General features: G+C 47.1%; 1 protein-coding gene across 1 annotated transcript in view; it reads left to right on the plus strand.

The window, feature by feature from the left end:
- Apba2 (amyloid beta precursor protein binding family A member 2) overlaps positions 1–27806 on the plus strand; it is a 174002-nt gene that overhangs the window by 48132 nt on the left and 98064 nt on the right. Inside the window, exon 2 of the mRNA XM_038313844.1 lies at positions 18167–18220. The gene's annotated coding sequence lies outside the window, so the exon portion shown is untranslated. The remainder of the gene's footprint in view (positions 1–18166; positions 18221–27806) is intronic.

The following is a 27806-nucleotide window of genomic DNA, read 5'->3' on the forward strand; positions in this document are numbered from 1 at the left end:
TCTTTTACGCGTCCCAATAAACTAGTAGATGATTTCCTATAAAGCTCTTGCATGCTTGCATCAAATCAGTTCCTAGGAATCTAGTCTTTTCTTCTAAACAAGTGACATCTGCCTGGAAGTGACCTTTTCTGATTTTGTTGAGCTTGGGTCTTCTAGTTCTGTCCAGCAATCTTGCCAGGTAGCTTGTGGAATCTCCCATATCGCATGTCTTCTGCAAACAATGGCAGATGGGCAGGTCCACCCACGGCAACCCTTGTCCTTTAATAATAACCTCTGCTTCTTTCTCTCTTTGGTTAGGGATGAGGGGACGGACAACATAGTGCCACTGGGCTTGTGTAGTCCCCTGGAAGGGTTAAGCGTGGCATATGCCATGACTGTAGATCCTCGCTCTTCTGAGGGCTGCCAGGAGGGCTTCATTGGTAAAGAGCTTGCCCTTCGAGCATGAAGGCTTGAGTAAAGATACCAAGTGAGGCAGCACACACCTATGCTCCCAGCACTGGGGAGGTGGGAAAAGGATCACCTCTGAGGCTGCTTTAGCCCAATTCGTGAGCACCAGGATGGTGAGAAACTTGTCTCCAAAAAGGATCAGATTCTTCATGACGTGTTATCCTCAGACCAACACACGCACACCCTACACCCCCCTACACCCACCTCCCAACAGACACGCACACACACTCAGAAGTTGCTGTTGCTTTAAGAGATTCTTTGTCCAATTGTGTCGGCTTTCCGTTCCTGTGACAGAGTGACTGAGTCAAACAACTGAAAGAGAAGAAATGTTTATTTGGGGGTCACAGTTTCCCAAAGATCGATCCAAGGCTGACTGACTCCATTGCCTTGAAATCAGGCAAGACCCAGATAAGGTAGGGAGCAGATGGTGGCCAGGAAACAAAGGGAGACAGCAAAGGGCAGGATTAAATCACTCTCCAAAGGTGCACCCCCAGTCCCACCTCCTAGTCCCCCATCCATTTAGCTGTGAACTCTTGGATGGATTAACCATGGCTGAAATTAATTTCTTCCGATCGATAGTCCCACTGGCTGGACATCAGTCCTCCAACACATGACATTTTATATGCAAAACATGGTCCTAATTTGTGTGGGTTTTCTCTCCTCTCTTTAATTATGAATGCATCATATGTTTCAATTTTATGAAATGGTTTCTGTACCAGTTGAGTTCATCATTTTCCCTAACAAATTATTTGATGGCATTAAAAGCTGTTCTAACATTCAGGCGCTGAACCATATCCATTGTGTTACCTATGAGATGCAGGGCTCATGTGTTTTTTCGCTTTAGGCTTTGGACGCCTGTGTTTATACGAGTGTGGCCTGTCCTCTCTCATCATCCTCATTGGCTTTACTCTGGTGCACATAGGAGGCCCATCATATTCAGTACCTTGCCTTCTTCAATTCTGGGAAGCCATTAGTATGTGGCTGAGAGGATTTGTTCCTTGATGGATATCTCGAGACTCCCTGCTAGGCCAGATACAGTGTCACGAGCAACTTCTAGCCACTTAAGAGACTAGAGCAGGAGTGTCACTTGAGCCCACGAGTTCAAGGCCAGCTTCCACTACATTGAAAATGGGTACAGTGTACTGAATAAAGGTCTGTTCAGAATGGGATAATGAACGTCACCCAGCTGCTCATTTCTCTCCAGCGTCTGAACCTGGGATCTCAGTGGAATGAGGCACAGTCTTCAATGTGTGTCTGCTACAGCCTCATGCATACCAGCAAACAACCTTTTGCATGGTCTCCAATGTGTGTCTGCTACAACCTCATGCATACCCAGCAAACAACTTTTGCATGGTCTCCAGTATGTGCCTGCCACAGCCTCATGCATACCAGCATACAACTTTTGCACTGTTCCTGCTACAACCTCATGTATACCCAGCATACAATCTTTTGCACAGTCTCCAATGAGCTTGTTACAACCTCATACATACCCAGCATACAGTTTGCAATGTGTGCCTGCTACAGCTTCAAGCATGCCCAGAATACAAACTTTCACTTTTCGCAGCTTAGAAACACTGAACAGTGCACATAGTGAGGACCTTAACAAAAGGCTGTCAAAGAGTTAGTGAAGGGCAGTTGTACTCATTCAGCACCCCCCCCCCCACACACACACACATCTTCTGCCTGTTGGCAGTGAGACTAAGCTGGGGCCATGGATTCAGGTGCACCTGGGTCAAACCTCAGCTCTTTTACTTAGGGAGACTGTGTGTATAACTCTGTGGATGGGACCTAAGATGCGTGACATTTCATTTGTATTTTAATAAGTCAATCTTGCCTGAGGATCAGACAAGTAAAACAGCCACACTGGACAGTCTTACAGACCAAACAGCAATGACACACACGTTTAATCTCAATAGCCATGCTAGCTTGCCATAGAAACCAGGCAGTAATGATGGATGCCCTTAATCCCAGAACTAGAGAAGATTATAAGATGGGAGGAGTTGGCTCTCAGACTCGGTCTCCTTCTGAGATTCTTGAAGGCAGGATCATCACTTTGGACTGAGGTCGAGGTAAGAGTCAGTGGTTGGCTGTTTTGCTTTTCTGACCTTCAGGTTGAATACCAATTTCTGTCTCTGAGATTTATTAATTGTGCTACACTGAGATACTGGCCAAAGGCAACACTCAAGGGGAAAAAAAAGTTGTCTATCCCCCCCCCCCCCAGGATATGGCAATGGCTTACTTGAGAAGTGGCTAAGGGTCAGGTGGGTTAGCCTCCATCTCTCTCCCTCTGTTCCCACCTTCCATCTCATTCAAGAGTAAGGCCACTGTCACTTATCAAAGGATGGCTTTGACATCCACCTCCCACTACTGTTGATTAGTTCCCACCACACAGCTGCTTACCCTCGATGAGTAACAGCACGGGAGACTAAAGCAGTGCCCAGTAGTTCACCGAAGTAGAACGCTGCCTGCCATCTTTGCTCAGGTGGCTGAGTGTCCACAATACGGACTTGCTGTGCTTCAAGTGTTCTGGAGGGAGGGGAGGGGATGCTGGCCAGAGCTGAGAGCATTAAGACTGTAGGTAGCTGTACTGCTGCTGGCTGCCCTCGGGCTGCTCTTATGAAAAGGCAGAAGGAAGAACAAAGAGTTCCCTGGTGTCCAGCTGTCAGGCCTGTAGCTCGTTTGGAGGGCACCCAAGGGAGCCGTGAAGGAGGTTCATCTCCCCATCTTCCTTACAGAAGTTGTCGGTAGCTTGTGACCTGCAGCAGACCCGGCTGTGAGGATGCAGTACTGGGGCAGGGTGCATGTCCTTCTGCGGTGGGCCAGCAGCTGCAGCCTGCAGAAGGGAGCAGTCGTGCGGTGTTCCCCCAGGGCTGCAGGTGGGTGGTGGGCTTCCTTCTGCATAGCTTGCAGTTCAGCAGACGGAGGAAGGGAGTTTATTAGAGGCAGGAGCTGGGCTGTATTTTTCCAAACCCATTAAGGATCTTGAGCAGCCGGAGTTGCTTAATGGTCCTGAAAGCATTTGATTAGTACAACGGCCTCTGTACAGCAGGTCCGGGGACGCAGAGATTTTAAAATACCCTGGGTCTGAGGCTCTGGGCTCTCTGTGTCAGCATAGCCCGAGTCTCATTGCCACTGCAATCTTCCAAGGGTACTTAAGGCTAGCCAGGTTCTAAGCAGTTTCTAGGGTATATTTTGGCCAGCCCTGCTATCCCCCTCCCTGCTATCCTACCCACAACCCCCTGCAGACTGGACCTCTGCTACTCCTCCTGCTGCCTAACCTTCTCTATAGCCTTTGCTCTCCAGTGATGCTGTGGTCCCAGCTGCCCTGCCTCCTTGGTCTCCCCCGGTTGTTCTGCTGTGCCCCCACTCCTTTTCATCAGAGTCAGTGGCTCTCCAAGGTTCTTGTGACTCTTGTCACATTGGGAGAAGGTAATTTAGTCCCCTTTGGGACTTTGTGATTTCAGGTACAGGGATTTTGTTTTGTTTTATTTTGTTTTTGTTTTTTTTCAAGACAGGGTTTCTCTGTAGCTTTGGAGTTTGTCCTGGAACTAGCTCTTGTAAACCAGGCTGGCCTTGAACTCACAGCGATCCACCTACCTCTGCCTCCTGAATGCTCAGATTAAAGGCATGTGCCACCACTGCCCGGCAAGGGTTATAATTCTTCCTATGTCATTTGATTTGTCCATCTAAGGCACCCACTACCCACCACATTCAGGGACTGATGGTCCCTCTAGGTGTACAGCATTCCATCCAGTTTCAAGATAGTGTAACTTCTCTGGGGCAGGGAGTGGCATAGGAATTAGAAGCCCTTTTTGAGTAGGGTCCAGCTTCTATTTTAAACCTTCCCTGTCTGTGGCAGCATGTTGCTGTATCTGGTGCAGTTGTCCATACTTGGCAGAAGTCTCATATGTACTTCCCCGTCCCTCTAGAGTCTTTCTCTGAATGCACCAGTGGCCACCTGCCTGTGTTATTAGCAGATGGTTGTGGGGCACCTGTGGCCTCATGGCTGGGAGATTGAGTGAGGACATCTGTCTGGAGCCTTCTGACATTGTCAGTTTGACCTGGCCTGTGACTGTAAGAAACTCATCGGCTTCTGGGACCTCAGGTGCTTGGGCCCCGAGGGAGATGGGCAGAGGAGGTGAGAGATGAGGTTTTTGGTTGTTCTTTCGGTCTTTGCATCAGTTATTGAATGGAGCTAGGATGAGGGATCAGGTCCACACAGCCAGAGCCAGCTGACCAGCAGAACAGTGTTTACTTGTGCTGCTGATTAAAAGAAAATTTATTTCTGAAGGCTGCCTTAAGATTTCCCATGAGCACAAGACGGAGAGAGAGGATCAAAACTGTCTTTTAGAGATGGGAACCGTTCCATGTAGCCAAAGTATTTAGTAGATTCACTGTTGACCTTTAGGCTCAGGCAGTATGAGAACTCTGACTGAGTTTAATTTCTGATAATTTCCACTATGTAAGACTGGAAAAGTAGACCTGCCACCAAGGTAATAAAGGATTTTATGTTTGTTTTAAATTGTGTGGCCCAATATTTTGATATGAGTGTGGGGACTTTGTGGACTCTACTCATCTTGAACTCCTGTGTTTTGGATGACCAGGTCATGCTGCCTCTCTGAGATGCTTCCTTATCCACTAATATGCTTCATGGAAGTAACAAAACACATTTCACAGGGACAGGAATCTTTTTCTTCCTCTTGCAATTGAGAAATCTAGTTGGTTTCAGGCAAGATTTGATCTATGGCTTGACCTTGTGATCATGGTCCTGTTTTCTTTGCTCTCTCTTCTACGGTGTCAACTTCACCCTAGAGTTTGTTCGTATATTCTCATATGTTCTGATATATATATTCTGGCTGTCTATATTTTTATTTTTGCAATAGAAGAAATATCTAAAACCCTCTAAGTAGTCATAGCCTATTAAAACTTAATCATTGGACAAAGAACTGATGTAGACAGACACACAAACGAAAACAATGATTGTCATAATAAGGGAAAGGGATGCAGAGGTACCAGAGAATCATGACAAACTCAAGATGGGGATTACTGAGAGCACACATCGTTCCTAAATTCACAGGAGCCTGCCATGGCTGCCCACAGAACCGGTGTCAGCCCACTCGAGAAGCCAAACTGAGATTTGATAGTGGGCTACCCTTGGCAATGACGCTAGGTTGCTGTCATCTCTGTAACAATGAGAAATGTGACATGAGACTCCATCCACACAGGTAGAAGCTGTGCACTGGGCTCCGCCCTCTGTCGTAGGGTTTTCTGGAAGAACGGAACCAACAGAATGAACATCTATTAAAAGAGGATTTATTTGGATGGTTTACACAGTATGGACTGGGTAGTCCCAACAATTGTTATATCCTACTGGAGAGACCGAGAATCCAGGAGCTGTTAATTTCTTGAAGCTAAATGTGCCAGCATCCTCATTTGGCGCCAGAGGCCTGGGGGATTCCAGGAGAGCTGCTGTTCTTCAGCTCACATTAGAAACAGCTGAGTAATTGGTTTTAGTGGTGATAAGGATATGCCACCCGCGTCCTGCCCAACATGAAGCTTGGGTTTGGGGCCATCCATAGCAGCATTCTGTGCCTTTAGTTTTCTAGTGGGCCGTTTCCTAGAGTCTCTTAGCATATTGAAAAAAAAAAAAGAGGCCCAAACTTAGAAGTGACTTTTTCCTTGCATGCTTGTGTGGAACATAGACACGTCCAGGGAACAGGATGTGAGCAAGGTAATCACCGTGTCAATCTCTGGGTGGGCCATGTGGCCCACGATGATTAATCTTGACTGTCGACTCGATTGCATTAAGAAGTACCTGGAGATTAGCATCACAAACCCTGGGTGTGTCTGTGAGGGTGTTTCCACAGGGAACTCAATAATGAGGAAGACGCTCCTGAATCACGGCACTGGGGTGAAGGTGGACCACGTGGAGAGGAGGCACCCGCAGCCCAAGTATCCTTTTCTTCTTCTTCATGTTTGCCATGAGGTAATGGCCTCCTCCCTCACCTGTGTCTGCAGCCTTGCTGTTCAGCTTGGGCTCAAGGCTAAAGTTACAGAGCCAGTCAGCCACCGACTGTCTTCCACTGTTTATATAGGTATTTTGGTCAGTGATTCAGGAGTAATTAACACCTAAGTTCTGCTAGCAACTGAGATCCTTCGGCCTATGTATGAAAGTCAAGTTCTAGGGCCCGGGAACAGATCACTGGGAGGCTCGTGTTTGGGTCCAGAGCACCTGTGGGATGGGTTTTAAGAGTCTGGTCAGTGGACCTTCTGATCCAAAGCATTGAGGCCATCTTGTGATTCCCCACTCCTGGGCCAGATTGCTTCTTAAGGGTTAGTTATGTTAGAAAACCCAGGCCACCTCAAGAATGTGGTCTCCCCTGCTAACTTCCTCTTTCAGTGTATTCTCGAGAGTGCACAGACCCCCCTTCTTGGTGGGAGGCATAGGCAGCTGATGACTTTGTCTGTTGTGGGTGCAAAGGTACAAAGTGGGAAGCTATGTAGTCAGGTACCTTAGGCATGGTGATTGGTACTACAGATTCCAGACCGGGTGCGGGTGAGGATGGTGGCAAGCATCATGGCAGGGGTAGCTCCAATTTGTATGATTCTGATGGCCTTAGTTACGTGTTTTCCACAGACTATTTAAGCCACAAGCCTGAGGCACAGGTAGGAACTCCTACCTCACTTAATGGCTGAGACTATTCCTGACCAGGATCCCTGCTGTAATTTCCATGTGGAATGTCCCCCTCCTCATAACCCCCCCCCACCCCGCAAAACAAAGCAAGCAAACAAATAAAAAAAAGTGCATCAAAAGCTTGGTCCTTAGGCTATGAAACTATTGGGAGGAGGTAGAACCTTCTGGATGCGGGGAGGAATTAGGTTGGTGGGGACGTGCCTTTGCTTTCTTCGCCCTTGAGTCTAAAAAGGGCTCCTGTGTGGTGCCCTTTTTGCCATGACTGTTGCTCCACCATCCGGACTCAATACAAGTCCTAAGGCATTGAAGCTGGGACAAGGCACACTCTTCCTCCATGCTGACTGCCGCAGTCACAGAATGCCCAGTCTCCTGCTGGCACCAACCGCAGGCCTCCAGGTGGCCTCTGGGAGTTGAATTCTCTCAAGGAATGTTATTGTCCCCAAAGCCAGGGAGGGACTGAGGAAACTCCAGGGTCCCGTTTCCAATGAAGACCTGAGCTCAGGAGTGGCCATTGCTTGGTGGCAGAGGTAGGTAACCCTGCCTCCAGCTGTCTCTGTGGGAGAAACAGATCTGCTTGGGTTCTGCTTTGGGATGGCGTGACTTGGGGCCCAAACACTGTAGTGCAAGGTCATCTGTCATCCCAGCCCTTCAAGAGCCAGAAGACCTGAGTCTGGGATGGCAATGGCTGGGAGGCTTGGGGCAGCAGGTGCTTCAGGGGAGAGGAAGCAGAAGGAGGGACTGGGCTGGTCACAGCCTATGAAGCTCTGTCCCCTGGAGGTGCTGGCGTATGAGCATGCGCTGAGGGCGGGCACACTTTCCTTCGCGTTTGCTTTTCTCACTTCTCCTCCCTTGGTCCAGCTGGAGGGCAATGAGTGATGAGAAACAGAAAACATGACGTCATTCCCAACAGATCAAGGTCAAAGGAGAACAGGACAAACCTGGATTAATACTCTGTCATTTTGTCCTAAGTGTTCTGCCCAAAGGAGAGCAAGCTTGGAATTTATTAGGATGCTATATTGTATCTGTTGTTAGATGGTGGTGAGAAAGGCGGCTGTTTTCATCAAGATCAATTTTGGATGGTGCACTGGATGACACACGCTCTGTGTGTGTGTGTGTGTGTGTGTGTGCGCGCGTGCGCGTGCATGCGTGTACATGTGTTTGTGTGCCACGGCACATGTTTGGAGGCCAGAAGACAACTTTTAGGAGTCAGTTTTCTCCTGAAACTGTGGGTCTCGGGGACTGAACTCACATTCTAGGGCTAGGTGGCAGGCAACTTTACCTGGTAAGTCATCTTGCCAGTCCAAGATTCTGATCTGTGTTCTAGGTGAAGATCTACAGTGAAACATCCTCAGTAGTTTGATGGTGGGATATTGGGATGGACCTGGATGGCTGGGTCAGCAGGAAGCATCCTGCCCCGTGTCCTGGCCTCACTGGTCACAGCCACCGCTGCTTTCTTCTCTGTCCACGTCGCCTAGAAAAGGGAACTGAGACCACCTGTGAAGGGCTTGCTAAAAACTTTCTGAGCACATTTCCAGCACCAGAGACCAGTGTGGGACCCTCTCAGCTGCTTCCACTTGTTGCCTTTCTGTAGCATACTGTGTTCGTAAATGCGCCTTTCCCTGTTATTTTCCGCGCTAGGTGTGAGCACTTTGTTAATGACACCGGGTCACAGCGTTCGTTTTTTTTAGCCGTCACGGCCTTCTTTGCTTAACCTTGTGCTGGGGAGTTTCCCCCACGGGACTTGTAGCTGGGGCTCGCCGCGTCAGTACTTTCTGGTGCTGCTTGTCGGCTCCTGTTGATGGATGCTCAGCTGCGTTCCAGTTCCTGGCTGTCACAAACAAGGCTGTCATGGATATTTATGTGTGTATCTTTGTGAACGTGAGCCAGACTTGTGAGGCGTGTTTTAATGAGGCATTGCGGTGGGATTTGAGGATATGAATCTTACATTTTACTAGTAGTAGCCAAATTGCTTTCCAGAGTGGGTGGGTGTAGCCAGGAGCATCCCTGACAGTTTGTGTGAGTCTCCTCTTTGCCCTTTCCTTGACAGCACTCAGCATTTCAGATGTTTTTAGTATTTGTTAGTCTGAATATATTCCCCACCTGTGGTGGTTTGAACGAGAATGGCCTTCATAGGATCACATAGTTGAATGCTTGGTCCCCAGTTACTGGAACCCTTTGGGAAGGATTAGGAGGTGTAGCCTTGTTGGAGAAGGTGTATCAATAGGGGTGAGCTTTGAGGTTTCAAAAGCCCACAGCAGGCTCTGTCTCACACACACGTTACCTCCTACTTACGGGTCAGGAAGTAAGCTCTCAGCTGCTGCTCCGGCACACACCTGTCACCCGCTGCCATGCTCCCTGCCATGATGTTCATGGACTCACCCTCTGATACTTTGAGCCCCAATAAATTCTTTCTTCTATAGATTGCCTTGGTTGTGGTGTCTGTACAGCAATAGAAAAGTAACCAAGACACCACATGAGGCCTTGATTTTTATTTCCTGCTTGCCACTGAGATGGAACATCTTTCAGAGATTTACGTTCATGTATTTGTAATTAATTGTATCCATTTGTTCCTTGGGGATGCCTGGACCTACCTACTCTTTGTCCCATTTCATCTTTCCTTGTGGTCAGTCTGAGCCATTGTTTGAGTTATATATTGCAGATGTATTTTCTCTTTTATTCCTCTCAGACTGGCACAGGGCTAAGAGTGAGGATTTCAGGGCCAGCCTGCCAGGATTTAAAACTAGGTTTGGCACTTCCTCTGTAGCCTTGGCCAAGGAAATGAATCGGCACACGCCCCGGTCTCCTCATCTGTGAGTGGGGCTTTGAAGGTTTCGAGATTTGTGTCTGTGAAGCGGCATTTTTTTATCTTTTTGTTGCTGATCTAACAGAATACCACAGGCTGGATTTCTGGGGCTTACAGGTTCTGCGGTCTGGGAAAGGCAATAAGAAGGCACTCACAACTGATAAGAGTCCTATCACCCATGGCAGAAGATGAAAGGGAACGGCAGAGGAGGAGACAGAGAAGGAGGAGGAAGAGAAGAGGGTTAAGCTCCTCTTCCATCAGAAACCCATTCCTGTGACAGCTACATCCCTCTATTGAAATCCACGTTAATGCATTCATGAGGATAGAGGCCTCCTACCTTTGAAAGGTCCTGCTGTTCAACACTTACCTTTGGGTTAGATCTCCAATGGGTAAACTGTGGAGTGCACAGTTGAACCACACAGATGGTGGCGAACTTTATCTGCCCCTACCCTGCAAGGTCACAGGGGAGCCGTACACAGGCCTTGCCACCCTGTCCACAGCCCGAGTGAGTTCTGTGCCCAGTGCTGCTGGACTTGGCTCTCAGCCTTCTGTGCAGCCCTCCCGTCAGTCCCCAAGCTGCCTGAATAAAAACATGAAATCCCAGCTTCTCTCCAGGGGATGCCTGGGAATTGGAAAGCATTGGGCACAGCAAAAATAGAAGCTTCGTTTGCTTAGGAGAAAATGACAGTAGGAAGGGCAGCTAGCAGAGGCGGCTGGGGAGTCTCGGGAGCCCTCAGTGGTCCTGGGCACCTTGAGGTTGGACGCAGCTGTGCTGATCTGCCAGCAAGCTGTCCGTTCCCTTTCATCCTGGCCTCCCACTGGCACCACTGTTGGTCCGTGCCGTCCACAGTCTTGGCATCCAAGGTCCGGCTTTTAATACCTCAGTATTGTACTGTCCTCTGGCGAGATGCCAGGAAACAGGATGAGTTTAATGTGGACAGTCATTGGGAAAATATGCCAGAGATTATAGGATAGTCAGCCCTGCCAAGAAGGGCAAGGGAATGGTGCTCTGTCCCCAGGATGGCATGGGCCGCACATGGACAGACTTACCGAAGGGCAAAGTACAGCCGAGGCAGGCTATCACTAGTTCCAGAAGAGCTATTGATGCGTAGCTGGGGTTTGCAGTCATGCCTTGCTCAGGACGTGTTCTGAGAAGTGTTGTAGGGAGGCCGTGAATTTGTTTCTGAGCCACCCAGCAGCTCACACCTGAAATAATCACACAGAAGCCATATTGTTTGCAATACTGTTTGGCCCATACCTGAAGCATATTTCTGGCTAACTCTTATATCTTAATTAACTCATCTCCATTAATCTGTGCATCACCATGAGGTCGTGGCCTACCAGCAAAGTTTTAGTGCATCTGTCTCTGGGGGTGGCTCTGTGGCCTCTCTATGACTCCGCCTCCTTTCTCCCAGCATTCAGTTTAGTTTTCCCCGCCTAGCTCTGTTCAACCCTATCAGGCCAAGCCATTTTCTTTAATAACTAATGGTATTCACAGCATACAGAGGGGAATCCCACATCAGGGAAGTGTTGTCATTGTGCAGATACTGTCTACACCAGGGTACAGTGACATTATTGGGCATATGATCTCTGGCCACTGTCATTTGTGTGCCATATTACACCACACAGATTCTGTGATGCCGTCGAGTGTATAATCTCGGCCTATCATCATTAATGGGGTGTCATACTAACCAGATGTTATTATGTGCCATGTGACTGTATTTGAGAGTGCCCTGGGGTATTCTTTACAGAAGCAAACACTGGGCAAACCTTAGAGTAAGTTCCGAGTGCTGCCTGGTTGACACATTTCTGAGCCAGGAAGGCACTAGTTTGAGAACAAGTTTCTGAGTATTCAACCAATTGTAACAGTCCATGCCCCTACCATCCACTCTTCCTTCATGGTGGCTGCCAGGGATTCCTCTAGCGACAGCCGTCACCCTTGAAAGAACTAGTATGGACCAGTGAAGACCTCTGCCACCCAGTCTCTGCTTTCAGAGGAAGTGAGAGGCTGGTAGAAAGAAAATGATATCTTTCCTAGTCTGGGATTTTGTAGCCATTTTCGTGATGACAGTACACACAGTATTTTTAAGTCATTTCAATGGCAACAGTCAGAAAGCACCTTCTGTAACAAGCAGTTGTTTTTGAAACTTTGAGATCATCAAAGACTCACTTTAAATCCAGCTTGTTCCCAAAACATTTGCACAAATAAGAGTCTTGAGATTTGAGATTTTTATTCTGAAGATGCAGCTTGCACAGGGGGAAAATAACACACTCTCATCTTTATAAATAGAGTTATTAGCATTGAAGACGTTGCTTTGCAGTCAGCGTAGGGACTTGGCTGTTCGGAATTTGAACATCTTATTTATAAACAGTACCTGGGTTTCCGCTGTTGCTGTCTCTCTATCCCACTGGATCTGAGGACCTGGGGACCATTTCTGAGCTCAGCCTCTCTTGGCTCACAGAAACATTGCTTTGATCAACTTTTGGAGTTGTGCCTCTGGGCCCCTTTCTTTCTTTGCTCTGGAAGATACTCTGTCCAGCTGAACCCTGTCTTTGTGTATCAGATCAGTGACAGACCCACACCCCCAGTCCTACAACATATGTCCATGGTCCAGGGAATCCCTGTTTTCCTCTCCTGAGAAGTTCCATCCGGAGTGATCTGTGGGTCCAGCCCTGTCTTTGGGAATATGACCCATCTTGTGGCATTCTTCTCAGGGCAGTCTGGATGGCCTCTCGGATAACAGGTCCCAGAAAGACTGTCTGTTCTGTAGTCCACCTGTCCAGTGCCTGCTTCTCTGGGCAAACAAGTCACCCAAGCAACAGTCCTGTGGGTGCCAGTGTATGGGTGTGGGGGTGCCAGGTAATAGGTGTGGGGATGCAGGAGGAAGCCTCTGCCTTTGATGCTTCTGGTGCTAGACCCGTCCTTCTGGCAAGGACTCCTTGAGCCATTCCAGGGCCTCTGCAGGGTGTGGCCAGGATCCTGATCATGGATGTCTGCAGTGTATGACCGGGGTCCTGTTCACGGATGCCTGCACGGTTACTGCCCCTCTTCTTCTCATTGTGCTTATTTTCCACCCCAATACAGAGTTCCAGACATCCCCAGTCCGTGTGTCTGGTACCTAGCCCCTAACAACGTGGGGTTTTCCAGTTAGCACAAGGCTATTGGAGGCAACCCAACCAGTTGTCTGCTTCTCAAGTGGTGGTTCCAATGTTTCTGGGTAGGGTCAGAGTTCTCAACTCTACCCGGTGAGTTGGGCTTGTTCACATCTCCATTTCCCTGGTTGCTCACTCCTTCCAGGTCTCGGACTTTATGAAGCTGTAATGGTCTGCCTTGAATGTCCTAAGAAAATGCTTTCAAGGGTGCTTCTGATGTGCGTGTGCCACCCTTGTGTGTGCCTGGGCTCTTTCCTGGGGACCTTGGCTTTGAATGGGTTGGTTCATTGTGCTGCCCCACCCTGCCAGGAGTGAGGTGGGGTTCTGTTGAACTCTCTCTCTCTCTCTCTCTCTCTCTCTCTCTCTCTCTCTCTCTCTCTCTCTCTCTCTCTCTCTCTCTCTCTGTGTGTGTGTGTGTGTGTGTACACATACATGATCTAGGACTTCCCATAAACCATCAAAAGTAATCAGCAAATTTTGACTCAACCCCTCTAAGGAACTTTTACTTCTAGAATGCCTGGAAACACAGCCTTGCAAAGGCTGTGTTTGACCACAGACTAATTTATTTCCAGAATCTTGGACCTACGGTGGCAATTGAAGTGGTGCCCTGTGGGAAAGTTAGTGAGTCATAGAAACTGATGCCAGAAATCACAAAAGTTACTTTCTGTAAGAGCCCAGGCCTCGGGAATGTCATATGATGCCTGGTAGCTGAAAGCCATCCACTGGGTGTGTTCTCTATGTCTAATTCCTGCCATAGACAGGACGATAGCCCAGAGTGCCATTGCTTCTATGGTGGTTCCTAAGGCAGGGTGCTCCGGGAGACCATGTACCCTGGAGGATCCTACTGTCTACACGGGGAAGGAGGAATCCTTTGGCTTGAATTTGCATATCTTTCTGGGGGAAGCCAAGCTGCAAGGTCAGCTGTCTCCCACATCCATCCATAACCAAAGCCTAGGACTGGTGAGATCTCCTGGAGAGCAAAGTGTCTTAGTCTGGTGGGAAACCTGCAGATTTAATGTCCAGCCTGAAGGTAGCAGAAGACTAGAACATTATTCTGAAGGTGGCTGTGGGGGTGGAAGGGTGAGAGCAGGTACTGTCTAATCATAAATGGCTAAGGAGGTCCCCCATGCCAGACTCCTGGGGAGCAAGAAAGGAGAGGAAAATGTACTCAAGAGTGATAGGAATGACTGGACCCACCAGATGTGAAGAGAAGCCCGGGTAACCGCAGCAGGCATGGGGCTTCCTTGTGTCCTTTTAAGCCACTGGCAAGAGCTGAAATTTCCTGGTGACCCAGTTAACTACAGGGATAGCTACTGACCCTGCTGGCCTTCAAAGACCTTCCCCTGGTCTCATGAAGGTCCCGGAGAGGGCAGGAGAAGCTGGTGGTGGTGCTGGATCTAAGTGGTAGGTGACCTTGCATTTGAGTTAAAAGACTGCTGGGAAATTGGAGAAGATCAACTTGAAAAGAATGCAAATGAATTGCATCAGAGTGGACAGGAGCCCTGACTCCATAGCCACCAGGGATGGCTGCATGGAGCCTATAAATAGACACTTAGAGCCTGGTTCTAAATTGAGTTCAGATGTGGGCCTGTTTCCTCGCACGGAAAAGTATTTGTGTAAGGTATAACACATACCACTGTTTCCAAGCTGGAGGATTTTGTGCTTTCTTAGGGACTTTATGTGGAGCAGGCGGGGGATGTGCTGCTTCCAGATGAATGAGACTCTGTCCTTTTCCAGGGTCTCCCAGGAGAGGGAGTGCTGTAGAGAAAGGGCTCTCTAGGGAAGGAGGCAGCTGTGGGCAGTTCTCCCAGCGCAGGGGGAGTGAGCGTTGGGTAGCTTCTGGGTTTCTCCCAGGTTTCTGCTCCAGGGCAGGAGAGACTAGATCCAGGGCACACAGGACCTCTGTAGACCCACAGTGAACTGGTAGGATGCCAGATGGTCCAGAGTGGGAAGTCATACATGCTTCTAGGGAGGAGTGTAGCTTGTATGGTTTGAGGGTGTCAGGTCCCCTAGAACTGGAATTACAGACAGTTGTGAACCTTCATGTGGGTACTGGGAATTGAACCCAGGTTCTTTGGAAGAGGTGTCAGTGCTCCTAACTGCTGAGCCATCTCTCCAGCCTGGAGTCTAGCTTCCTAGCCAGCCTTTCTGGGGAAGATGAAGGCTCTCTCTCACTCACCTACCATTTTCTATTATGCTAATCGACACAAAAGATGGGTGCTTTGGAGGGGGGGATAAGCTTTATTTTGTCTTGGTTCTGGAGGTCCAGGGTCTAGCACTGCGTACTGGGATGGCTGTCTTGCTGGTAGCAACCCCAGGTGGTGCATGCATGGCCTCCAGGGGTGAGCAAGAGAGCAAGGGTACTGCGTGTTCGGATTTCTCTCCCTCTTCTGATAAGCCCACCAGGGTGAGTTGTGGGAGCTCAAGATGACAGGTCCTATCCTGACAATCTCCCCTAACTCCCCCTTCCCCCAAACACCATGCTCAGAACAAGTTTTCATCTCCAAATATCAAAGGAGAAACTAGACTCTCCAACACTAGTCTTGTAAATATCTCAGGAGAAACTAGACTCCAACACTGGTCTTGTAAAGGACAAGCTGTGTTCAGACCTCAGTCCTGGTTAACTAGTTTGGGACCATAGAGCCACCTCTTCACCAACTGATGAGTTGGGGGTGCCATTTCCTGCCGCGTAGGTGAAGTGTTTCCTCCAGGGAGCTATAACATGTATTCTATGCACTAACTTCATAATTAGTTGATTTTGAAGGTTTCCCGGTAGCAAGATTGTGTTGTGTCACGGGGATTCTGATGGGAGTGTGGCTCCAAGGTTATTGTAGGGATTTGGTGGGTTTCACCTTTCCAGCTGCCTTTTAATAGCTTTTATTTTCTTTTACCTTATTTTCCTAATGTGTTTATTAATATGTATATATTCTTTTTTGTTTTTTTGGTTTTTCGAGACAGGGTTTCTCTGTGGCTTTGGAGCCTGTCCTGGAACTAGCTCTTGTAGACCAGGCTGGCCGCGAACTCACAGAGATCCATCTGCCTCTGCCTCCCGAGTGCTGGGATTAAAGGCATGTACCACCACCGCCCGGCTAATATGTATATATTCTGTTCCCTCTCTTGCTACCACCCCCTGGGCGTGTGTGTGTGTGTGTGTGTGTGTGTGTGTGTGTGTGTGTGTGTGTGTCTGTAGACCAGAGGTGAGTATCATTCCATAGGTGCCAGCCACCATACTTTTTGAGACAGGGTCTCTCATTGACCTGGAACTGGACAGTGAGTTCCAGGGATCTTTTAGCTCCACTTTCCAGTGCTAGGATTACAAGCACAAACCACAGTTGTTTTTGTTATGTGGCCTCTGGGGATGGGACTTGGATACTCCTGCTTGGGCTGCTGTTAAGCCTTTGCCACTTGATCGATCTCTCTGGGCTCCATGGTCGTTGTCTCCTGTATTCATGCTGATGCTGTGCAGCCTTTGATGCGTACACAGGAAGCAAGCAGCCCATACCGACTGCACTTTGGGAAGTGAGCATGTGGTTGAAATACCTCACCTCTAGTGCTCACTTTGGTGGGAAAGGAGGCCTCTTCAGAGAGCCAGAATCTGCAAGGCACTGGCTGAAAGGCTGCGCATGCACCAGACCTCTGGGAAGGACCCACAGCCATGTGAATACCAGGACCCTGCCACCCTAGGGAGGGCACAGAGTCCAAGGGTCTGCAGACCCCTTAACAGTCTTCTGGAGGATTCAAGTTGCTTCTCTCTGGACATGAGGCATTTGCACAGGCCATGTTGGGGCAGATGAAATTCTTCAACACTGGGAGGACCTGCTGCTAAGAATGTCTGCTGAGGGAACTGAGAGCCCCTATCTGGTCTTGTTGGAAATGCGATAACACAAGTCCAGACTGGACCTTTGTCACAGAGAAGAAGCCATCAACTCCTTGTGCCAGGAACAAGACCTTTTTCCCTAGTGAATGAAGCCACCCCGTGACCTCAGGCCCCACAGCAGGTAGAGGGTGAACTGGCCACTCAGTGTAGCTGCCTGTGGAGCCTCTGTCCTGGCTTTCTGCCTTGGAAGACTTCAGGAGGAGGCCTTTAAAAATGGACCAGAGGAGCTGAGGAGACGGCTCAATGAGGAACCATGCAGGCATGGGTTTGGAACCTTGGGCCCCCATGTAAATATCTGTGTGCAGTGGCTGCAACCTCGGTTCTGGGAGGGCAGAGATGGGAGGGCATCTAAGGTACCTGGTTAGCCAGTCTAGCCGGTTAGTGAGCTCAAGGTTCAGAGAGACTGTTTTAAAAAACAAGAGTGACTGAAGATGCTTGATGCTGGCGTTTAACCCTCACGTGCATGCACACACACACACACACACACACACACACACACCATAGATTCCCAAAATAAAAAGAAACAGGAAATCCTTTATCATTTCATCCTGCTTTAGCTGGAGCAGATGGAGAAGGGGATTAGACGGTTCCAAGGACAGACAAACCACTCTGTCTTAAACCCCTCAAGTCTGTTGGCTCTCCTCCTCAGCTTTCATTTGTAAAGCGGCCTCCGTTTAAGGAAAATGGAGGGCCTGGTCCTCTTCTGGTTCCCTAATGAACCATCATGGCCAGGAAGGAGGGCAGAGACCCTTGACAGAGAAAGTGGCAGACGTACTTTCTCTTCCTTTAATAACTCCAACCCTTGCAGGGACCCCAGCCTTCTCTGAAAGTGTCACCGAAGAAGGGTTCTACAACCATTGGGGTTAAGCTTTGTTGTGGGAAAATGAATATTCATGAGGTCTTTGAAGAACTTCATTAATATGCAGGTAGCCTCTCCTTCTAGAATGGTACATAAGCCATCATTATTTGCCCAACACGTTTTTCTTAAGGCAATAATTATGCAATAAAATGGCGAACGAAACATTTTAATTATTTGTTTATGGTTCTTTCTGTCATCCCAGCCATTCACTCTTGCAGGTAATTCGAAGCCTTTCATTTAAATTTGTGTGCACGGAAGAGCCCTATATAAGCATCATCGTCATTTCTGGAACTAAGCCATTTTTTTTATTCTGTTCCTTCTGCTTTATTCCAGGAAGACTGGATCACCAGGAGGGGTTTCAGGACGTTGTCAAGATACTCATTTTTGGTAAGCAATCAGAGGCGGTCTTGCATGGAGCCAAAGTGGCCTTGCTTGGAATTCCTTCTTGCTTCTGCCACGTGGAAACTGGGTTTGCCTCAGCAGAGGGATGCTGCACCGTGGTCCAGGGACTTCTGCTACCCAGAGCAAGGCAAAGCGGTGCTTCTGAGGGCAGCCTTGACCTTCAGAATACTACCCTTGGCCCGGTCAGTCTTCCCTGCATCCTCAGAACTGCCACACAGAGGGAAAACGTGGATGAGTGCCGTATCCATTTCCAGGGAACTGCATGGGTATAGTTCAGTGCTCCTGAGCACAGACCTTTGAAGCTGGTGTTGATTTGACTACCAAGGCATAGACTGACCCTGAGCCAGCACTGGCCCTTTACTTTGTCTGAAACTGGTCCTTGCGTACCACCCCATGACAATAGCAGTGTGTTCTTTGTCCTATGTGTCCTTTCTCTCTCAGACTGGAGTTCCTGAACCCTTGTCCCCCCCCCCCCCCCCAGGGTGTCCCATGTTCTGAAGGTTGAGATCAGCAGCAGACCCGACAGTATCCGACACAGGCAACCGCTATGGGTTCAGGGTCCTCAGTATGGAAATTAGATGTCCCAAATGTGCTTGGATCAAGTCGGCTTTCTGAATATGAATGTGTAAAGTCCCAGGGTCAATCTCTAACATTGCAAATAAATCAACAGTGAAAACAACTCCGTCCAAACAAAACAAAAATAAAACAGCAATAGCATGCATATAAAGCAGAAAGTCTATTGAACGTTCCCATGTCTAAACACTCTGAAATTCTAAGTACTTCTAGTCCTGAGCATTTTGGATAAGGGTCACTCAACCTGTAGTCTGCTTTGAGGAGTCAAAATTGTGAAATTCTAGGAAGCCGGGCACAAGACATCTAATTTAGATCAGAAAGAGACATCTTCAGCCAGGTGGTTCCAGGTTGCCATCCGCCTGTGCTCGCCCTGCAGGACCTGCGGGATGGAGCTTGACACTAGCCAAGAGTTTGCAAAGGGAAAGGTGGAAGGAGGAATTCTGGATAGCAAGGGAACTGGCTTATCTTCCTGGGCCAGAACTGCACCAGCTGGCTGGTTGTAGGGAACCTGCTGGATGGGTGGGTATGTGTTTGGAGAGGAGGGAGCAGAGGTGGGGGGTTTGTTAAGGTCAGGAAGCTGAACATTACAAGGTCTCTGCGTTCTGACTCGGAGCTCTCAGAACCTCTGCTCAGCTCCACTGTGCCCCCTGGAATCATGAGAAGGAACAGCAACTGGACTAGGATGGAGTAACCATGCAATGGTACTCAGGGAGGTGATGGCTTGTGGTGTTCAGGAGAGGGAAATGTGGGTATCCTACCTGGGGAAGCTGTGTGGCAGTTCTGAGGATGCAGGGAAGACTGACCGGGCCAAGGGTAGTATTCTGAAGGTCAAGGCTGCCCTCAGAAGCACCGCTTTGCCTTGCTCTGGGTAGCAGAAGTCCCTGGACCATCAATCGTGAGGGCTTTGTTGTTTGTTTGTAAAGTGAGATGACTGTCTGTTCACTTTCAGTATCTACCTTATGTCCGAGGGACTAATCACGAGGCTGCTGGTGCTGTACACAGACAAGAATCCCTGTGCAACACACTGGATGTGTTCTTGTCACAGATGCCGTGGGTAGATTATGTGGTGGCTTTTGGCTGCGCCATATTCATGAGCAGTCAGGAGTTGTAGAGCAGAGCTTCCCCAGGGGACAAGGTGCTGCTTCGGTGCTTTTCCGTGGCTTCTAGAGGATCTTGGCTGGGCGCTTCTGAAGTCGTTCTCTGTGGTCCATTACGTACACTGTCCGTTCGCCTCATGCTCTTCACAGGCTTTTCCCATCCCGTTTGATTTTGTGCTAAGAGTGGCGCACACGTTTCACCCTTAATCTCAAGATGCATCGTCCTTTCTCAGCTCTGGAAGTCCTAGCACATTTAGGGGCCAGGTTCTATAAAGGGGCAGGGTTTTGCTTGTAACTTGTGGTGGAAATAGCTTGTGAAAGGTGGCCTTAATAATGAGGGTGCAGCCTCATGAATTATGGTGAAATTCTAATCCTGTGGAACCAGTACATCCCTCCCACCCTCCAGGAATTAGTCACTGTGAAATTGACACCTTCAGGTCTTCTGGAATGAAGTCCGGGTATGCTTCAGTCAGTTGGAGCTGTAGGGTGGTTCAGTTTATACCTTCAAAGTCCAAGGTACTTTTTTTTTCCTTCTGTGCCTACAAAAAAGGCCTGATGGGATTTTAAGTGTACAGAAATACTGACAGAGGATCTATACCAGTTGCTACAGCCAAGGTCCCTCCAAAGCGCTCTTACTACCCAGTACGATAACCCATCATTTCAGTGAATGTGCCCAGCATCCTTCCTTACAGTGTCCCTGAAGGCAAGAATATTCCTTCTTAGAAAGAAAAATGGTGATGAAATGGATATTTTTAAACGTCAATTATGCCAGAATGAATCTCTGCTTGGAGAGCCACGGAGAGAAGCAGAGGCTGGCTTTATATCTTTTTCTGCTGCAGATGGAGCCATTTTATAATCTCAGAATGCTAATACCCATGATGCGTCTGGTATGTTATAGTAGAATAACTTTAAGAATGCGCTCCCACTGTCAGTAAAAGTTTGACATCCTTTTCTGTTTTTCTTCTTGAAGAATCAACTTGTAATCCTCATTATTTTGTGTGTGTGGTGTTTTTATAGGATGCACAGAGACTAAGATCATAAACTCAGTGGCTATCTTGCAGAATCACTGAGAAGGGAGTAAACTGTGTTTAAATCACGGAGGGCTCAGAGTGTATGAGATGAGGTATTGTTGCGGTCATGAAGATGGCTGGCTAGTATAACCATAGCTGCTCCTGCCCCAGCACAGACATGCGCCAATGCTGTGTAAAACCCTGCTGACAATGTTTGAAAAAAAAATACAAAAACAAAAATCAAAATCACAGAGCCAGAACACTAAGAGAAGAAGATGTCATTAGGCTGGGACTGTGAACTCCTGATGGGACGCTGTCGTAATTGAGACAGGGGCATAGGAGACACACAAAGTGACTCTATGGTAAGACGTCATGTGCAGGAGCCTGGGACAGGGTAGAGTTAGGCTATGGTCCCAGTGGAAATGGTTCCCCCAGGTGCTTTTCCTATTGTTATGGTAAGATACCCGATTTAGGTATTTTTCTATTGTTATGATAAAACACCGTGACCAAGGCAACTTGTTTACCGTGTCAGAGGATTAGAGTTCATGGTGACTGGGTGAAGAAGGAATAGCTAAGAGCTCACCTCTTGATCACAAGCACGAGGCAAAGATGGTTCATTAGGAATGATGTGGGTTTTTGAAACTTCAAGCCCCACCCCCAGTGACACACCTCCTCCAACAAAGTCATACTTCCTGATCTTTCCCAAACAGTTCCACAAAGTATGGATCAAGTATTCAAACATTTGAGCGAGCCTGTGAGGGCTATTCTCATTCAATCCATGACAATACCTAAGATAAAAGCAACTTAAAGGAGGAAGAATTTATCTAAACTCATGGTTCCAGAGGTCCTTTGTGGTAGAGGAGGTGGAGGTTCCAGAGGTTTCTGTCCATTGTGGTAGGGGAGGTGGAAGTTCCAGAGGTTCATTGTGTTAGGGGAGGTGGAGGTTCCAGAGGTCCATTGTGGTAGGGGTGGTGGAGGTTCCAGAGGTTTCTGTCCATTGTGGTAGAGGAGGTGGAGGTTCCAGAAGCATTGTAGTAGGGAAGTGGAGGTTCCAGAGGTTTCTGCCCATTGTGGTAGGGGAGGTGGAGGTTCCAGAGGTCCATTGTGGTAGGGGAGGTATGGGAGGGCATTGCAGATCTGGGGAGGCAGGCAAGTTTAATTCATATTACAGTGTCCATGGAGCAGAGAAAGTACCAGAAGCATTAGTTTAACCTCCTGAGACCTGTCCGTAGTGACATACTAGTCTTCCAACTAGACCTCAAGCTCCTACAGTGTCCACCACTTTCCAAAATAGTGACTCTAGCTACTGGCCAAGTGTTCAGCACATGGACTAGTGGGAGATGTTTCATATTTAAACTACGACATGCAGAAAAACTGATTGGTTAGATAGCAGAAGATAAGATGAGATCACACATTATAGCTTATATAGTGAATGTCCTTGGAGTAGAAGGGATAAAAGGTTAAAGCACATGGAAGACATTTTCTTCTCTCTCTCTAAAATAACAATTAATTACATGTAAGTAAACATTTTAAAGAAAACCAAGAAAAAGATAACAGAGCTGAAGAATGGGCAAATAGCATGAAAAAAGCCTAAATGACTTATAGACTAATGAACACTTCCTGTCTTCAATTGGGGAATTTCCAGTTTAGATAATGAGATACCACTTCACACCTATATCTTGGCAGATTAGAATAAACCATGGATTTGATGAGCAAGGAGGTATTTTCATGCCTTACTAGTTGAGGGCAGGTTGGTTAAAAGCCCCTTGAGAGAAAAACTGCACAGTTTACAAAAAGAACAAAATGTGGATTCCTATGATCCAAACATTCCACTCTTGGGTATATATACTTCTTGTTGGCCACAAATTAGAAACCAGAAGCCGTGGGACCAATCTCAAGATTTGGCAATATATTAATCTATCATTAGTGTGTCTTAGGACTTACTGTTGATGGGTTTGTTATATTACAGTGATTGGCTCATATGTAGCAAGGTCCTGTGATCTGCCTTCACAATCTGGAGAGCCAGCAGAGCAGAGCTCATTGGCACACAGTTCCAAGAGCTAGAGCACAGAGTATAGCTTCCTGCCCAGGTCCAGCAGACTCACAGCCAGAGTACAGAGGACAGGACTCAGGTGTTCTGGCTTGAGAAGTCAGGAAGAGAGCAGATTCTGTTCTAATCAGGTCCTCCATGGGTTGTCAGAGGTTCCCTAACCCACAGTTCAAATGCACATCTTCCCAAAATACCCTTAGAGAGGTGGCCAGAATGCAGTATGGTTAGCCAGGTATGGCCCAGTCAAGCCGACACAGAAATAATCACAAGTCACAGTAAACATTTTTTTGAAAAAAATTGAAACAAAATAGAAGATACCAGGCCCCATTCTTTGTAGCAGAGAATGCCTTTATTAGTGGTGTGGGTCTAGTGGTTTGGGAGATAGAGAGAAAGAGAGTAACAGTGGTTAAGTAACATTGGAATGTGTTCATGGGTTTTTGCCTCCTGTTCTCTACATTTTGTTCTATGTAACTCATAGCGTTGATTAAAGAAGAGGTTGTTGTAGGATTGAGGAGTTAACTCAGTTGCTAACGTGCTCACCTTGCAAGCATGTAGACAGGAGTTTGGCTCCCAAGAGCTGCATACAGAAAGCTGGCTGTGGTGACACATGCTTTGAATTAATGCCAGCACTGGGGAGGTGGAGACAGGTGGATCCCCAGGGTTTCCAGCTAGCCCAGTGAGCACCAGCCCATGAGAAACTTTGTACTGAATAACAAGGTAGGGGTTGACAAGATGGCTCAGCTCTTGGCTCCTAAGCCAGGTGACCTGAGTTTTTCCTGGGACCCACGTCTCGGAAGGAGGAAAGTGAACCCCTCAAGTTGTTTTCTGAGCTCCACACTCTCACTATGGCACTTGTGTGTCTATACGCACCTATAAATAAACATATAAATAAATGTAATAAAAGAATTTTAAAAATCAAAATAAAAATGCAAGGCATATGGTACCTAAGGAATGAGACCAGATGTTGACTTTCTGTGCACTTGTACCTGTCCGCACATAAACACACATACAAGACTGTGTGTGCATCTGTGCATCCCCCTAACACATGCATAAAAAGAGGTCGTGGCAAACACTCACATGTGGCTCACCTCCCCACTCTGTAGTTTGTGTCTTGGTGCCATCTTGCTTCCATTTGCCATGGATCCTCTAAAGGACAGAATTCCTGGCCTCCCCTTTTTTCAGATGATTCTGCATTTGTCTCTTCTTTGCAGTGTTGGGATTTGTTATGAGCCAGGCTATGCTAACTGACCTGGCCCTGTGTTTTTAGTGTCTGCATTTCGGGCTGCTTTGGGCCACACATAGCCTATCCATCTCTCAGGCACTTCTGAACAGCTTCCCGAACAACACGCCCTTTCGGGTGTTGGCTGGAAGTCTGGCCCCAAAGCCCTGCCTGCTGTTGTTGTTCTGTTCCTGATCACTAATATTGACATGGACTCCCGTGACCATTGATGCCCATCCATAGCCCAGGACTTCATGGGTAATGGATGTGCTGGAGATATGGGATCATTCTTTGATGCTAGTTTCTCAGGTGCCCAGAAATACATTTTCCTACTCTAAGTGGAAACTGAGGAGTTGTGGGTCAGGTGGGGTGTGCAACTGATAGGAGCTCTCTGGTGCTGAGTGTCCTCTGGAGGACCCGACCCTTAAAGGAGACACCTGATTATTTGTTCTCAGATTTGGAATGTGCTTTCAAATATTTGGAAACTTCTACTCTGACACCGACTTTTTTTAAAAGTTGCATTAAGAGAAAGAAATCACCATCATGCCTTTAAAAAGATGAAAAATGTGTTAAAATAACACAAGGAACTGCAACTAGGTTGAGCCCAGCATAATTAGTGTGATTAAACTGAAGGAAGCCATCCTTTTATGTATGTAATTTTTTATTAATGATATTCAGATCAGGTTAATTATGCCCAATTCTAATTAATGACAGCAGTGAGCAGGCAGGCTTTCCCAAACTGTATTCTGGGGAGTCCCATGCGACGGCGCTGAATAGTTCACATATTCCCCGCTGGACAGTCCCCCAGAGCCAGAGTAAATAAAGGCCTTGGGAGGCTTTGTAGGTGGGATTCTTGGTCTGCCAGTCAAGGCTCAGACAGGCGCAGCAGGGTGGATTTTTAAGAGACTGGAAGGAGCAGTTTAGGTGGTGGTGCAGTCTGTATAGGCAGGCCTGGGATCCATAGGGAAGGCTGGCTGGAGCCTCATGCACAGCTAAAGCTGCAGTCACGGGCAGACTCTTTCCCTAAAGGATGCCTCATCTCAGAGTTTATAGCTCCATTGAGGTAAGCCAAGGCAGAACCTCAAGACAGGAGCTTGAAGCAGAAGTTGTGGAGGAGAACCGACCGCTTACTGGCTTGCTCCTAGGCAGACATTCAGCTTCCTTTCTTATTTAACCTGGGCCCACTTGTCTAGGGATGGTACTGCCCACAATGGATTGACCCTCCTACATCAGTGAGTAATCAAGAAAGTGCCCCATGGTGCATCTGATGGAGGTTGTTTGTCGGTTAAAAATTCTCTCTTCCCAGGTTTGTCAAAGTGACCACCAAGATATCCTTGCTGTTTGACTTTCCTTTGGGACTGCCAACTCAAAGATAACGACATGGAGACTTCTTTCTACTTATGAAAGCTTGACCTTAAATTGAGGAGTGTCTCCAACTCACTCTTTTTTAAAAAAGTAATTTCAGAAGTCTTTATTTTACAGATGCAGTTGTCTATATTATGAGCACTGTTCTCAATACTTAAAATGTAATATTTCAGCCTAAATAACACGTATTATAATCTCTGTGATATAAGAAGTAATTTTTCCGATTTCTCTGTATCTCTGTGTTAAGAGCAATTTTAGTAGTTTAGCATCCCGCTCTTTCTATGCATCTTAATCTAAACATCTTATCCTGTTATGGAATATTTAATATCTTTGTACTCGCTCACTAACTTCGCACAGTGATTACCATTCTTTTTTTTTTTTCTTTATTTATTTTTCTCGGCTTCCTTCCCTGCCTCTCCCCTTTCCCCTTCAACCCTCCCCCAAGGTCCCTATGCTCCCAATTTGCTTAGGAGATCTTGTCTTTTTCTACTTCCCATGTAGATTAGATCTATGTGAGTCTCTCTTAGTGCCCTCATTGTTGTCTAGGTTCTCTGGATTGTGGTTTGTAGGCTGGTTTTCTTTGCTTTATGTTTAAAAACCACATATGAGTGAGTATATGTGATAATTCTCTAATTCTCTTTCTGTGTCTGGGTTACCTCACTCAATATGTTTCCTAGCTCCATCCATTTTCCTGCAAAATTCAAGATGTCGTTATTTTTTTCTGTTATGTAGTACTCCATTGTGTAAATGTACCACATTTTCCTTATCCATTCTTTGGTCGAGGGGCATATAGGTTGTTTCCAGGTCCTGGCTATGACAAACAATGCTGCTATGAACATCGTTGAGAACATGTCCTTGTGGCAAGATTGAGCATCCTTTGGATACATACCCAAAAATGGTATTGCTGGGTCTTGAGGAAGGTTGTTTCCTAATTTGCTGAGAAATCACCACACTGTCATCCAAAGGGTCTGTACCAGCTTGCATTCCTACCAACAATGCAGAAGTGTTGTTTTTACCCTGATATCTCTCCAGCATAAGTTGTCATCAGTGTTTTTGATCTTAGCCATTCTTTCAGGTGTAAGATGGAATCTCAGAGTTGTTTTGATTTGCATTTCTCTGATGACTAAGGATGTTGAACATTTCCTTAAGTGTCTTTCAGCCATTTTAGATTCCTCTATTGAGAGTTCTCTGTTTCAGTCTGTACTCCATATTTTAATTGGATTATATGTTCTTTTGGTGACCAATTTCTTGAGTTCTTTGTATATTTTGGAGATGAGACCTCTGTCTGATGTGGGGTTAGTGAAGATCTTTTCCCAGTGTGTAGGCTGTTGTTTTGTCTTGTTGACTGTGGCCTTTGCTTTACAGAAGCTTTTAAATTTCAGGAGGTTCTATTAATTAATTGTTTCTCTCAGTGTCTGTGCTGCTGGGGTTATATTTAGGAAGTGGTTCCCTGTGCCAATGCATTCAAGTGTACTTCCCATTTTCTCTTCTATGAGGTTCAGTGTGGCTGGCTTTATGTTGAGGTCTTTGATCCATTTGGACTTGAGTTTTATGCATGGTGATAGATATGGGTCTATTTTCATTCTGTCTACATGTTGATATCCAGTTATGCCAGCACCATTTGTTGAACATGCTTTCTTTTTTCATTTGGTATTTTTTGCTTCTTTGTCAAAAATCAGGTGTTCGAAGGTGTGTGGATTAATATCCGGGTTTTCTATTAGATTACATTGGTCCTCTTGTCTGTTTTTATGCCAATACCAGGCTGTTTTCAGTACTGCAACTCTGTAGTAGAGTTTGAAATCAGGGACTGTGATGCCTCCAGAAGTTCTTTTATTGTACAGGATTGTTTTGGCTATCTTGGTTTTTTGCTTTTCCATATAAACCAACTAGCTCTTATAACTTAAATTAATCTACATTTTGCCCCATGGCTTTATTACCTCTCCTTTGTTCCATATATCTGACTTGCTCCCTTTCCCACTGGCATCTCAGTGTGCACCTAGATTCTTTCTCTCCTCCTCCTCCTCCTCCTCCTCCTCCTCCTCCTCTTCCCCCTCCCCCTCCCCCCTCCCTCCCTCCCTCCCTCCGTCCCTCCCTCCCTCCCTCCCTCCCTCTCTTTTCCTGGAACTCCCACCTATCCTCTCCTGCCTAGCTGTTGGATATTCAGCTCTTTATTAAACCAATCAGAAGTCGCTTTGACAAACATACATCTTCACAGTATATGAAAAGATTATCCCAGAACATACCCTTCACAGAGACT

This window comes from Arvicola amphibius, chromosome 12 (assembly GCF_903992535.2).
Source record: "Arvicola amphibius chromosome 12, mArvAmp1.2, whole genome shotgun sequence".
Taxonomy (NCBI): domain Eukaryota; kingdom Metazoa; phylum Chordata; class Mammalia; order Rodentia; family Cricetidae; genus Arvicola; species Arvicola amphibius.